Below are 13,098 nucleotides of genomic sequence, written 5' to 3' on the forward strand. Positions count from 1 at the left end.
ATAGACACTCCTGACGAAAACAATGCAGAAACTTCAAAGAATAAACTTTTGGAAAAGGAATCTTTCTAATGAAATGGTTGAAAGTCCAAAATGATAAGGTACTGGAGATGTTCAACACTTGTTCAAAAGAACAGATGACTTTTAAGCAAAAAATGTTTACTGAATTTAACACAAAGTTCAATATGTACCTAAAATCATCAGAATTTGAAAGTTCGGTTAAACCATTGATTCATGAAAACAAGTTTGGGAAGTAAATTTTGGTAGCAGTTAGGTTGTTAAGTCAAAAACACGTGTTAAGAGATGCCTCAGATTCTCTCCAGAGCACGGGTCAATCAGTTCAAATTAATTGTCCTATAAATATGGAAATATCTGCAGGAGGGAGGGGGAAAATCCAATATATTGGTGGATATGTCATTGCAAAGTGTCGATATAAACTTACAAAAACCATACAAAATAATTTATTTGTTCCTGGGTTAGTACCAGAGGTTAGACAATTGAAATTCAGGGTTAACATTTTAGATGAAATGATTGTGTCTGCATCAGAAATTACCAATGAATCAATATATTAGGAGACTTTAGAGGAGACTAAAAGAAAGCAAAATCTATCAGAAGGTCTGACAAACATTCGTGATAAAATTTTTGAATTCTTTGAGATTCTTGAATTAAAAGTTAGAACTCTTCTTTGTTGCAAAAACCTTCAAAAGCACAGAAAAGAACTGTTCAAATTTGCTCAAAATGAAATTTTATCTGACAATGCACTACTTGAGGAATTCTGCTTAAAATATTTTTTATGTAAGAACAGCAGTGGAAACTGAGGAGGAAGAGCAAGATGATATGAGTATTATGAGTATTATATTAGAAATGGGAGAAAAATTAGTAAACACCTGTGTGCATTTGGAAATTGTATTCAAATTTATTGTGAATCTTTTTCTAAATGTTTCTATAGCCCAGTTTAGGAAGGATTACTTGACAGCCATAAGAAGAGAGAAAAGTAAAGCATTGCGTAAAAAACTGTAAAGAAAAAAGAAGTTAAAACAATTGATATGAATTTTCTTATGACTGACACATCTGAAAATAAAATTGTCTCACACCTTGGACTAAAATTTATGTCATTACAGAATGAAAAATTCTATTTAGAATTTACAAAGAAAGATTTGATTAAAATCTTGAAAGCATATGGAGTGAATTTATCAATGAGTAAGAAAAAACCAGAATTGGGGCATGTATTGGCTGAAAAGTTGAATGAGAATAGTGTTATGCCTAATTATTGCATTTTCAAAGATTCTAGTGCGTATACAGAAAAGGAGATACGTCCTAATACAATTGTTGAAATGCCAGAAACAGAAATAAGTGCACCCAGTGCAACAGTTGCAGTGTCTGATAAAAGTATGACACAATCTCAAGAAGATGCACAAATACATGTACACCAAGATAACACAGTTGAAACTACAACACATTTACCTTCTCAAAGTGTTGTTACTGAACCTGACAGTGCAAGTGTTTTTGTCACAACTGATTGCACCACACAAGCATGTTCATCAAATAGGAAAGGTAATAAGAAAACTACAAGAAAGCAGACAAGTAAAGCAAAAGGTAGACAGTGAAAAGGGGTAGAGGAAGAAAGTTGAAACAATCAACATCACTTTCAGATTCCTCAGATGAGAACTGTGGTATTTGTGGAAAACCTGAAAAATCTGAGGAGGATTGGATTTGCTGTGATATATGCTCTATTTGGTATCACAGAGACTTTGTCGGATTAGAAGATGAATTTCCAGTTGGTTGACGTGTTCCAATCCAGATGCTATATATACTTGTCCAATGTGTGTTTAGTTAGATAAATATCATGAATGTAAGTACACCTCACCTTTCATTCACCTATTTCTAGTAATTGGTTGGCCAATTCCATTCAAATTGATTAAAATTTTAAAATGGAGCTCACTTAAAAACTGATATCTACATGTATTACAGGTGCATGGTGTGGGGTATACATCAATGACAGTATTCCAACAACAAAGACCTTAAGAATTCTGGACAAAACATATCTCATTTATATACATGTAGCATGTATGTATTTTTGAAAAAATATCTATACAATGCCCAATTCCAGATTGTCCAATGTCAACAAAAATTGTTAACAAATTTACAGAAACTGTATGGGGTATTTCAATGAGATAGCAATCCAACAACACAAAAAAAAACATGTCATCTAGAGGTCAGAAATTTTGCGTTTCACCAAAACAAATTATCTTTAATAATCTGACCTGTTTCATTTATCTTAACTCAGGAAAATAAATAACAATGTAAAATAAAAAAAAACTACACATTTCAACAAATTCAAATTTTGTCATTATATTCTATTGCATACATTTTTAGAAGTTTATTGTTTCCTGATTTTCTTGCAGGGTTCGCTACATGTCTCCTTGGAAGTTCCAGTTGTATTGATGTTTGTTGTGGTACAGTTTGACAGTCCACTTGTGATTGATTTTCTTGATATTGAACCTTCACCGAGTATAATAGTGTTCATGGTTCTGCTGTACGTTAGGTACATTTTTTTTTGTAAGTAGGATTGGTATTTGCGCTATTGTGTAGACCTCTTTGTTGAGAAAATATGTTTTCTAAAACATCACTATTAATTCGATTTGGAATAATTGATGAAGATATGCGTTGAAATCTATCTTTACACATGTCATCAAAACCCACCAGAAGTGAGGTTAGATCCTCTCTTGTTTGAAATGATAATAGGCACTTTTCTTTATCTTTGATTTCAGTACATTGCTTAATACTAGCCTCCCAAGCTCTGAACCAATTCAGGACCTCTCTGTTCTCATCAAGTCTTTTATCAGAATACTGACATATAGGACGTTGATCCCTAAAAAATTTTGCAAGCACAGAAGTTTTTTTTTTAGAAATTCAATGCTACTGTTTAGCTCGTCTCCTTTTTCTTTCAGTACAATTTGGTAGCATTGCATTAAATGAAGCATATTTTTATTTAAGACATCCTCAGCTAGTTTATTCCACATCGTTGATTGAGATGTGAGTAAAAAGTGTTCCATAGTTAACTGCTGATAAATTTTTAATGGATGCACAGCTATGTCCCATTGGTATGTCTTGTACCAGTGCTCCCACAAAATATGATTTGATTCAAATTTTAAAACTTCTTTGTGAGTATTGAGAAGACCGCTTTTTGATATGTTGTTCCGAATTTTTTTCATAACATTGGAATAGTCCATTATAACATGTATATTTAGTTTTGAACTGTCATATATGTTCTTAATACTCATTGAAAACATTGTTTCTGATGTTTTACCATCAATTAATATCTTCATGAAGTCTCTGTTGTATTGAGTACCATCAAGACTAACATATATTACTGTGAACAAAACAATCCTAGCATTTTTACTAATTGCCAAAATATTAAAAACATTTCAGATGGAGTGACTTGTGTCGTTGGATAATGTGCAAATGGACACCTGAAACCTGTATGTCCTAAAAACAAAAGTTGCAACACATGGGACGCTAGTTGGAGACTTTCCTTACCGCTACAAAGAATTTTCATATAGTTTGTTTCGTCAAGTCCCCCATTAAAGAAAATGATTTCAAAGGAGTTTCCTTTTTTGCGAAGTTCTAAGTCCTCCTCATCTCATCCAACATAATCCAGCCTTCATAGCCACCTAATCCAATATTTTGGTTTGTATTCCAGGTTCATGCTGCACTCTGTTTTTATACGTTTGGAGTAGACACTCGGACGGAAGAACCATAAATCCACTTTTTGCAAGATCTTCATATGCACGAGGAGAACGACAGTAAATTGATAGACACATTCTGATGATATCTTTATCCCAGCGCCTAGCATGAGGATTTAAATTAACAAACTGAGTTTGTGATAATAAAAAAGAGTTTGCTTTTTCTGGAAAACCACATAAAAATTGTTTCAATTGTAACACATTATTGTTATATACTGGTAAATCATCACATGCATGGTTTCTGTAAAGTCTTGTTGTCATTTTGAAAATCATTGTCATTATTTTTTTTCTTAAATTTCCTGCATACCACACACACATTTAATTTTGATTGAAACGGAACAACACCATTTGCAGTTTTTAGATCTGTATTTAAATATCGAATCATGACTGGTATCTGCACGATTTTCTCTTGGCGCATTTTCTGGTAAATCAATGATATTGTTGATTTCAGATTCATCAACCCAAGAGCAGATTATAAAGTTTTTTGCTAAGTCAATTATGCACTTTACACTTTCTTTAGACAATTCAAATGTGTCAGATATTTTTAAATCATCAAGAAAAACCTTTTTACCTGAAATCGTTACATTCCATATACCAGAGGAATGAAAAGTAATTTCTGTTAAAATTCTGTTGCCATTAACTAAACAACCATTAAAGTGTCCTAATGTTATTGCATGGTCGGTTTTACTTATTAAAATGGTATTTTCTTAAATCATATTGGAAATGTGTTGAAATTTCAATTCATCTTTTTTTGAAACCGGAACCTTCCAGGCAAGTCCATAATAAACTTTGGTGAATTTTTTATAGTTATTTTTACATCGCTTTGTTTTAGCCACACAATTCATAAACCTAGGAATTTTTCTTATGATCTTCCAATTTCATGTGTTGAAAATTCCAAATTTCTCTGTTGTATTTCATACAATTTAGTGGATGAGTTCTCATCTTGGAAGATATTCTCTGTCAGCCTAAAAAAATATATTCTTTGAATTAAAAAGTGTTGTTTTGGTAGCCTTAAACATTTGTTTTTGCTTATAGGCCTTGTTTTTGTTATTTTTGTTCCTGAGTTACTGTCTCGTTGATGCATACCCAACATCTCCTTTTATTCATACATTATGGTACTAGATTCATTTTCAAGCAACATTTTATTAGACAAGGATATATACATAAGTAATAAATCCCATAAAAGCTAGCTTCAGTAAATACAAATATTCATTGATTGGGAATGGACAATTGTATTTAAGTTTAAGGGCACTTCCCTGACTTGTACAGCAGTGCATAGAATTTATAAAAGACAAAAGTCAACAGCTAACTGTGTAATGTCTAGTATTTGCACTGACACTCTTAATTTGAAAAGTAATTTTTGTTTGCTGGGTGTCTGTCTGAACTTCATCAACCACATATTTCCTTTATTCATAAAATTATAGTTGTGCTGCATTTTGGGCTTATTTAAAAAAGTTATTTTCATCTTCAGTATAATAGCCAATGAGATAATCATGAAATGAAGATCAAGCCCAAATAAACTCGCATATGAAGTTTAAAGGGCATTTTTTGTTGGCTTGCTGTCTAAATGATGTAAACCATTATTATACTTTTTGAAATGATCTAACTTTATGCATGAATATATCATGTATATTCCATATGAGTTCAGTCAATTGATTTACTTCTCATAATCCTGCAATACACAGCAGTATTTGGACTTAGGCAGCAACCATTTGAATTGGGGGGGGGGGGGGGGAGTTTTTTAAAGTCAAACTTTTTTTTTTTTTGCCTTTTGCGAAAAAAATCTTTCTTTTTGGTGTCGTCGAAAGCAATTTTTTTCTTTCAATATTAGCATTACATATAGTGCCAATGCAACATCTATCCACCCAAATTTATACGAAGTCATTAGATCTAAGTATTTGCAATGTACGACACTCAACAAAGAATAAAAACCAATATCATATAGTCGGCTAAGACCCAGACAAACAATATAAGCCAAGTTAGAAAAAATACATATGAGAGACATGAACCACCGAAAACCACCGAACTAGAGGCTCCTTACATCGGACCTAGACAAAAAATATAAGCCAAGTTAGAAAAAAAGACATATGAGAGACATGAACCACTGACAACCGCCGAACTAGAGGCTCCTTACATGGGACAGACACTGAAATAACTATTTAAAGTTGTGTATTTCCAGATTATTACTTTTGAGATTCTCCTACCCCATCCCCCCCCCCACCAAAAAAAAAAGAACAAAAAAAACCAAACTACTGGAAATCTAGTATTTTTATCAGGAAAGAGACTCCTAACTAAATCAACTAACTGTTATATAACTAATTTTGACTATTAAATTAAAATAAATAATTACCATGAAACTAGCGAACTTGGTTCCTCCATTTGTTCTACAATTCTGTTTTAACTTTTCAGATTCTGTTTTTGGCGGATTTGTAGTTAGCGGGGAAATTATTGCGAGAAATTTAATTTCGATAATTTGGGTAGTTATCATTAGGTTGTGAGTATTCATCCGAGAAGTTCCGAATAACAAGATGTTACCTCCCCTGTCGTCTGAATCGTTGCGAAACGACAAGTGTGCCAGTTACGTTGCTTTCGCCGGGAAATTTGAATGTTTAGACCTGAATGCAACCAAAGCTGCGTAAGGGTTCCGTTGATCGGAAAATGAAACTATGCATGTGATAGAAGAGTTATTTAGGAAGAAAATGAGTGCATTTGTAAGGTATACAGTAATTTATTAATATTTTTAAATATTTGTTATTCAAAGTAGGTTAGGCAATCCAAGATGGCGATTTAGATCCCTTTAGGTTTTTTCAGTATACGCATATGGATAGTAAAGTGCACATTGCTAGAAAACAAAGAAATATCGATGACATCGTCAAATACGTTAATAAAGTAATACAAATAGACAGGAAATACTAAAATAAAATGTAAAAAACATTGATTTACAAAATTTTAATCTTCTAACCGAGTCCCTGTGGATTTATTTAGATAAACCATTAAATACAATTAACTGACCTATCTAAAAGATAAATCCTAAAAACTTTAGGTATTACCAGTGAAATCATATCTACAAATCCGTTATCCATATTACGAGTACACTGTGTCTAAACCACACCGGCAAAATTTGCTCGGACTCGATGCTATCTAACATCCGGAACAATGACGGAACACCAATAGACAAAAGAAAGGTAGGTTTCTCCTTATTTTTTTATTCTTTTTATGATATCGAAGAATAAATATACATATACAACTATTTTCTATTGTGAGATGCAATATTTTCTACAACCGTTCTCTATTAACGGAGAAATAAGTCAAAATGCATGTCAAAATGACGAATTGAGTGAACCTTGCCTCGAAATTGTTTAATTTCTCGTTGAATTGTTCACATTGTACGGAAAGAAAGGTACGGGAAGATAGATATTGACACGGAGATTGCAAATTTAGTTATTATGAGCATCTCAATAATTGTAACTTTGTGTATGGAACGAAAGAAATGGGTCATGTCAAAATCGAACTGGCCGGTTTCGTCAATGTATACATCCCGGTTTCGTCATAGATTTCAAAATGCATAACCCGGTTTGGTCAAATAAAAAAAATCATAATCGCATTACATTATAATAGATTATTTAACTTCAGCGTTCAAAAGGAGTTTTGTGTCGAAAACAAGTTCGTTCACCGGACAGCGGCTTATTATTTATATGAGTCTCAGATTCAAATAAATAATACGCAAATTCATACTCTTATAGAACACAAATATTCAATTTTACTTTGCATTCCGAAACTTTTTAACAGCATATTGAGATTAAAGCTCTCTAAATATGCTTTTTCTATATGAGTTATGGGAGAATATGTTGAACATTTTTAAACTTGAAATTAAAGTTTACGGTCTTAAAAATCGAAACACACAATTGATATGTGATTTTCTCGCACAAAAGAATGGACACCTTTATAAGTAATCTAATCATTCCATGTATGTAATCTTTTCTACCATCGTTAAAAATAAATCTTCTTAAGGATAAACGTCGATAATAAGACATATGCATGCATAATCGACATAGAAAATGAATGTAGGATTACAACTACCATGCATTAAAATAAAATTTATTTATCACTATACTGCTATGTACAAATAAGTATAATAGTCTCAGGTCATCGATAAAATTCAATAATAAATATTTTGTTAACATTATTAAAAACAGTCTGCACTGTCGCCATTGTGTTATGATGATCGTATACTGATGTTGGACAATATATTTTGACAATATATACGGACAGACGGATTCAGTTTATTTCAAAGTGGGCGTATTTCAAACAACTTTTACATACCGACGAGCGTAGCGAGTCGAACAATATTTTGATTATTTTTTGCTTTACAAAATCTTTAAATACAGGAATCAATAAAGTTTTGGCAACCAAAGGTGGGGTCGGGGCGTGCAACATATACGTCATCTAGATTCGCCACTTATCTTATAAAGTGTATACCGAATTAAAATATTTTAAGAAATGAGAAAACAGGGACACCCGGGCAATCGGATTATGTCAGTTGGATTATGTTTCTCAAAATAAATGCCGAATATCAAGTTCTTTTTATCGATTTCTATACATTTTTTTTTCAAATATATGTAAAAGTTATATAGGAAAATGATAAGGCAGACAAATATACAAATAAATCGACTTGGCCGATATCCTAATAAAACTTATTGACCTTAATTACGATTTTTCTTTATTTCTTTGCGTTTTTACACGCCCATCCCAATTTTGACAGGCCGTATTATTGTATACACCCCCTCCTTCCATCCGTCCGTTCCTCCGTCTATCAGTCATTCTGTCCGTCCGTCCGTCTATCTATCCGTCTGTCCACTATAAACATGTCGCACCGTAACTTCAGGACAGCTTATCTCATTTTCTTAAAATTTAAAATAGTTATTTCTTATAATGGCCAAACGATCTGTAAACCTTTTAGTGAAAATCAAATTAAATCTTTTTGAGTTACAGAAAATGTAAGTGAAACAGGAATGTGTTTTTTTTTAACATGTCGCGCCATATCTCAAAAACGAAGTATTATAACTGCATCAAACTTTATACACTTCTTAGTTATATAAGAAAACATATATGGTAAAACAAAAACAAAAAAGGGGGGATTTAAACATGAAAAGTTCATACAAATTCCAAGCGACAACAACCCGACCATAGAGCAGAAAACAGCCGAAGGCCTCAATGGGTCTTCAATGAAGCGAGAAACTCCCGCATCCGGTGGTGTCCTTTAGCTGGCCCCTTAATAAATATGTATACTAGTTCAGTGATAGTGGATTTCATAGTAAACTGCGAATACATGTATATTTATCATATTTAATGGATAATTTTAACTATGATACAAGTTTTGGCACAAATCGCGAATTTACTATACAGGCTCTGTCAAAGGACGAGTTAAGGTTTATTCATCATTTTTTATTATTTGTACTTTTGTTGTACTGTTTGTGTCAGCGACAACACTTTGACTCAGTCCATTTCCCGAGTCACATGCTTGTAATTCCATGGTTGTCTTTGATTGCTTTATACCATATGCGTTTTGAACATAAAATAGGCAGGTAGTTTTCTTGTTTGAATTGTTTTACATTTATAATTTAGGACCCTGTTATAGCTTGCTTTCGTGCGGTTTGTGTGTTTTTCTCCTTGTTTAAGGCATACGGTGACCTAAACTTGATTAATTCAACATCATTTTTGTGTCTAAAAGAAAGTTGTCTCATTGTCAATGTATATGGGATAAGTGGTTACCGTCACTTCTTCTAAATAAGACCTAGATATAAATGACGGTGATGTTTTGCAAACCAACTTTTATTCACATTGAAAATACAAAACTGTCAGATACATGTATTGTTTTCGAAAGTTATCTTGAAGTTTCAATTGAATTCGAACTGTAAAAAAGATGAATTTGAACTGTAAAAAAAATGAATTTGAACTGTAAATATAATGTGAAAACATGCCTAGGAAAATAAATGTGCTTACCAGAAACGGGTAGAAAGTTACAAATCTCACTGCTATGTTATGGATGCTTAAGTGTGAAAACTTGATTTAGTGCGCAAGGAACACAGTATATGGCAGGACTGCATGCATGATAAAATTGTGCAGAACAGTATAGACTATAGTCGGTTTGGGACTGTTCGTCAATGATTGAATGCATAGTGTATATAATATAGTATAGTAAATTAAAATTATGGCACAATCAAAACACATACTTTTATTTTTTATCTTTCCATTCTACTATAATTATAAACTAAGAAAATATAATAATGTTACAAAATAATTAGATACCAGTGTTTGCTATTGATTATTTATATTCCATTTAAAATTAGTTTGAAGTTAAGTGAAATAAGGGATACGCCTTTCTTTAGGAAAATGTGTATTATCATAATTAACTATGTCCAAAAGTGCCTGTTTAAATTAGATTTTTAAATTAACACGTCAAGTTTACCTTACAATAAATATATATTTAAATTCTCGAAAGACACTGTTCAGATCCGTGCCAAAGTTGCTTTTCATAAATTGTTTGTTAAAAAAAACGAAAAAAAACCGGGTGATATATATAGACGAAACCGGGTGATTGTGTAGTAACAACATTGACGAAACCGGTTTATTTTAATTTGACATGAACCTTTTCTTTCGTTCCATACACAAAGTTACAATTATTGAGATGCTCATAATAACTAAATTTGCAATCTCCGTGTCAATATCTATCTTCCCGTACCTTTCTTTTCGTACAATGTGAACAATTTAACGAGAAATTAAACAATTTCGAGGCAAGGTTCACTCAATTCGTCATTTTGACATACATTTTGACTTATTTCTCCGTTAATAGAGAACGGTTGTAGAAAATATTGCATCTCACAATAGAAAATAGTTGTATATGTATATATATTCTTCGATATCATAAAAGAAATTAAAAAATAAGGAGAAACCTACCTTTCTTTTGTCTATTGGTGTTCCGTCATTGTGCCGGATGTTAGATAGCATCGAGTCCGAGCAAATTTTGCCGGTGTGGTTTAGACACAGTGGAGTATCACGATTAAAAAAACGAAAAATCGACTGAGACCAAAACTCGAGCGTAAATATCAAATCAGTGAACAATTATGATGTTCGTGTTATGTGCATACTATATATCTAGTTTTGCTACTACTCTGAACTCTCATGGATATCAAATTTCCATTTTCGTGGGTCTTTGATTTCGTGGTTTTTCAAACTCGCTGCATGTATTCTAAAATTGGAATTCGTTTTGCCAGTGCACCGACAAAATCAACGAAATTGGTATCAATGAATCATTATGAATTCAAAGTAATATGAAATTGAGAATCCATATTTAATTTCAAAGAATTGTCCATTAGATTGAAAAAGATTTTGTCTGCAGTGAAAGAGGATCTTTCTTCTTTAAATTTTTCGTTATTAATGTTATATTTTTGTAATATAATAGTCTGTTTCACGTATAGTAGGTACATGTATAAAGCACTTACAGAAGATTTTTACTACCTTTTGTAATAATTTCAGTTACTGATTTTCCATTGTATCGGCGAATATTTTGTTTAGGGTTATCAAATTCTAGTCAGAAGTCCAAATTTAACATAGCGCATACGATATTCAAAGTTGATCATGACAGGGAAGCAGAATATTGTTATACATGTTTAACTTTGAATGATATTATTGGTAATTGTGGTGCTTTACGTGTAATGGTTCATGTAATTTACAATTGGTATGTAACCCTTTATTGATTTCATTCGTCGAAAGCGAACTAAAACATTACATTGTTTTGTTTTTCGGCACTGGTGTTAAAAGATACAAATTATCTACCATATACGTGATATTCGTTATGTTCCAGGTAGATTAAATGGTACGGTCGAAATAAACTTGTATTGTGTTGTTTTTTTAAACAAATCAAGATTCTCATAATTGTATTGTATTTAAAGTAATACATTTAAAAACGTGTATAGTATTGCTACACAAATACTTTGAATACTGTTTAAAATTATTCTACTAAAAAACTTCCTGGAAAACATTCTATTCAGCTAAAAATGTATTGTCAAACCATTGTATATATTCATGTTAAAAGGCTAAACATAATAAAGAAATAATAAATCTTAGAAGGAAACAGTTGACTCTTAGATCAATTTTATCGAATTTCTAAGAAAAGGCGATGCAGGTTATTCCTCTATAAAGCCGTTGTTTTGGATGGAAATACAAATTTGTTCATACAATATAGCTAAACTTAGGTTCGGACGTTAGCACACACGTACATTTTGTTTTCTAAATCACTGAGGTAAGAGTATTAGTATAATAAAATATTTCCCGGACCATACGAGTACATGTATCTAAACCGTGTATACGCATATGGTTGAACTATACGCGTATGGTCCAGGTTATCAATTCTACGAACATCGCACCGTTATTGCGAGATGCATTAGACATTTTTTAATCAAAATTTCTTGAACGTTTTGTTTTTTTCTTAGTAATTTAATTTGTTCATGTTTCTCTTTTTACTATTCTGCTATTTACAATCGTAGTATTGTATACGGGCTGCTCGTCTATTCTTATGTAGAAAGTCTGAAAACACTATTATTTTTAGATCGTATGCATAAGAGTATTAAAAAATCATTCAAGTGAAAAAGTGGCAATTAGAAGTAAAAAAGAAAATATAATCAAATATCAATGCACCCGACATTTATGGTTTCATTTACGGACGAAACTGGCAACACAATAAAGGTAAAAATTGAAATTAAAATTGACTCTAGATATCAAAGGCAAGACAACCAATATATATATTATAATACATCAAGATTCAGACAACATGTAACAAAGTTAAGGAATGGTGGTTAATAATTTGTGCCAATTTTGGTTCAGAGACCGAGTTGTGTCTGTTAAGCTGGGGTCACACATTCACGATTTTTACTGCCGTCCTTGACAGGACCATTCCCGATTAACATTTGTCAAAAGTCTGATCAAGATCCTGTGAATCGTAGATGGAAATCCGATTTGTATCTTTCGCCAGGTAAAATTCGACCGAGTCTGTCACGACTGCGTCCCGATTCTACCGAATGTAATCCGACAGAGATCAGATAGTGACAAGACAGTGAACCGACACTGACGGAAGTTATCCGTTCGAAAACTGTCGACATACTCGGGAAGATCAGGTACTGTCGGAACGTAATCCTATCACGGTCCGCTCTATCGCATTGCAAACGGCTTTGTCTGGTCTCAGTCGTATTGTATTCTGTTATTGTCGGGACTTCTCCAGATCATTCCTGTTCCACAGGACACCGTCCCGAATACACAGAACATTGTTAGGAATTCGATCCGATACAGAAGAATCTGT

General features: G+C 32.5%; 1 pseudogene; it reads right to left on the bottom strand.

The window, feature by feature from the left end:
• Positions 1–2,377: 2,377 nt before the first annotated feature.
• Positions 2,378–9,276, bottom strand: LOC139500420 (uncharacterized; annotated as a pseudogene).
• Between the last annotated feature and the right edge of the window lie 3,822 nt (positions 9,277–13,098).

This window comes from Mytilus edulis, chromosome 13, assembly GCF_963676685.1.
Source record: "Mytilus edulis chromosome 13, xbMytEdul2.2, whole genome shotgun sequence".
Classification (NCBI taxonomy): Eukaryota; Metazoa; Mollusca; class Bivalvia; order Mytilida; family Mytilidae; genus Mytilus; species Mytilus edulis.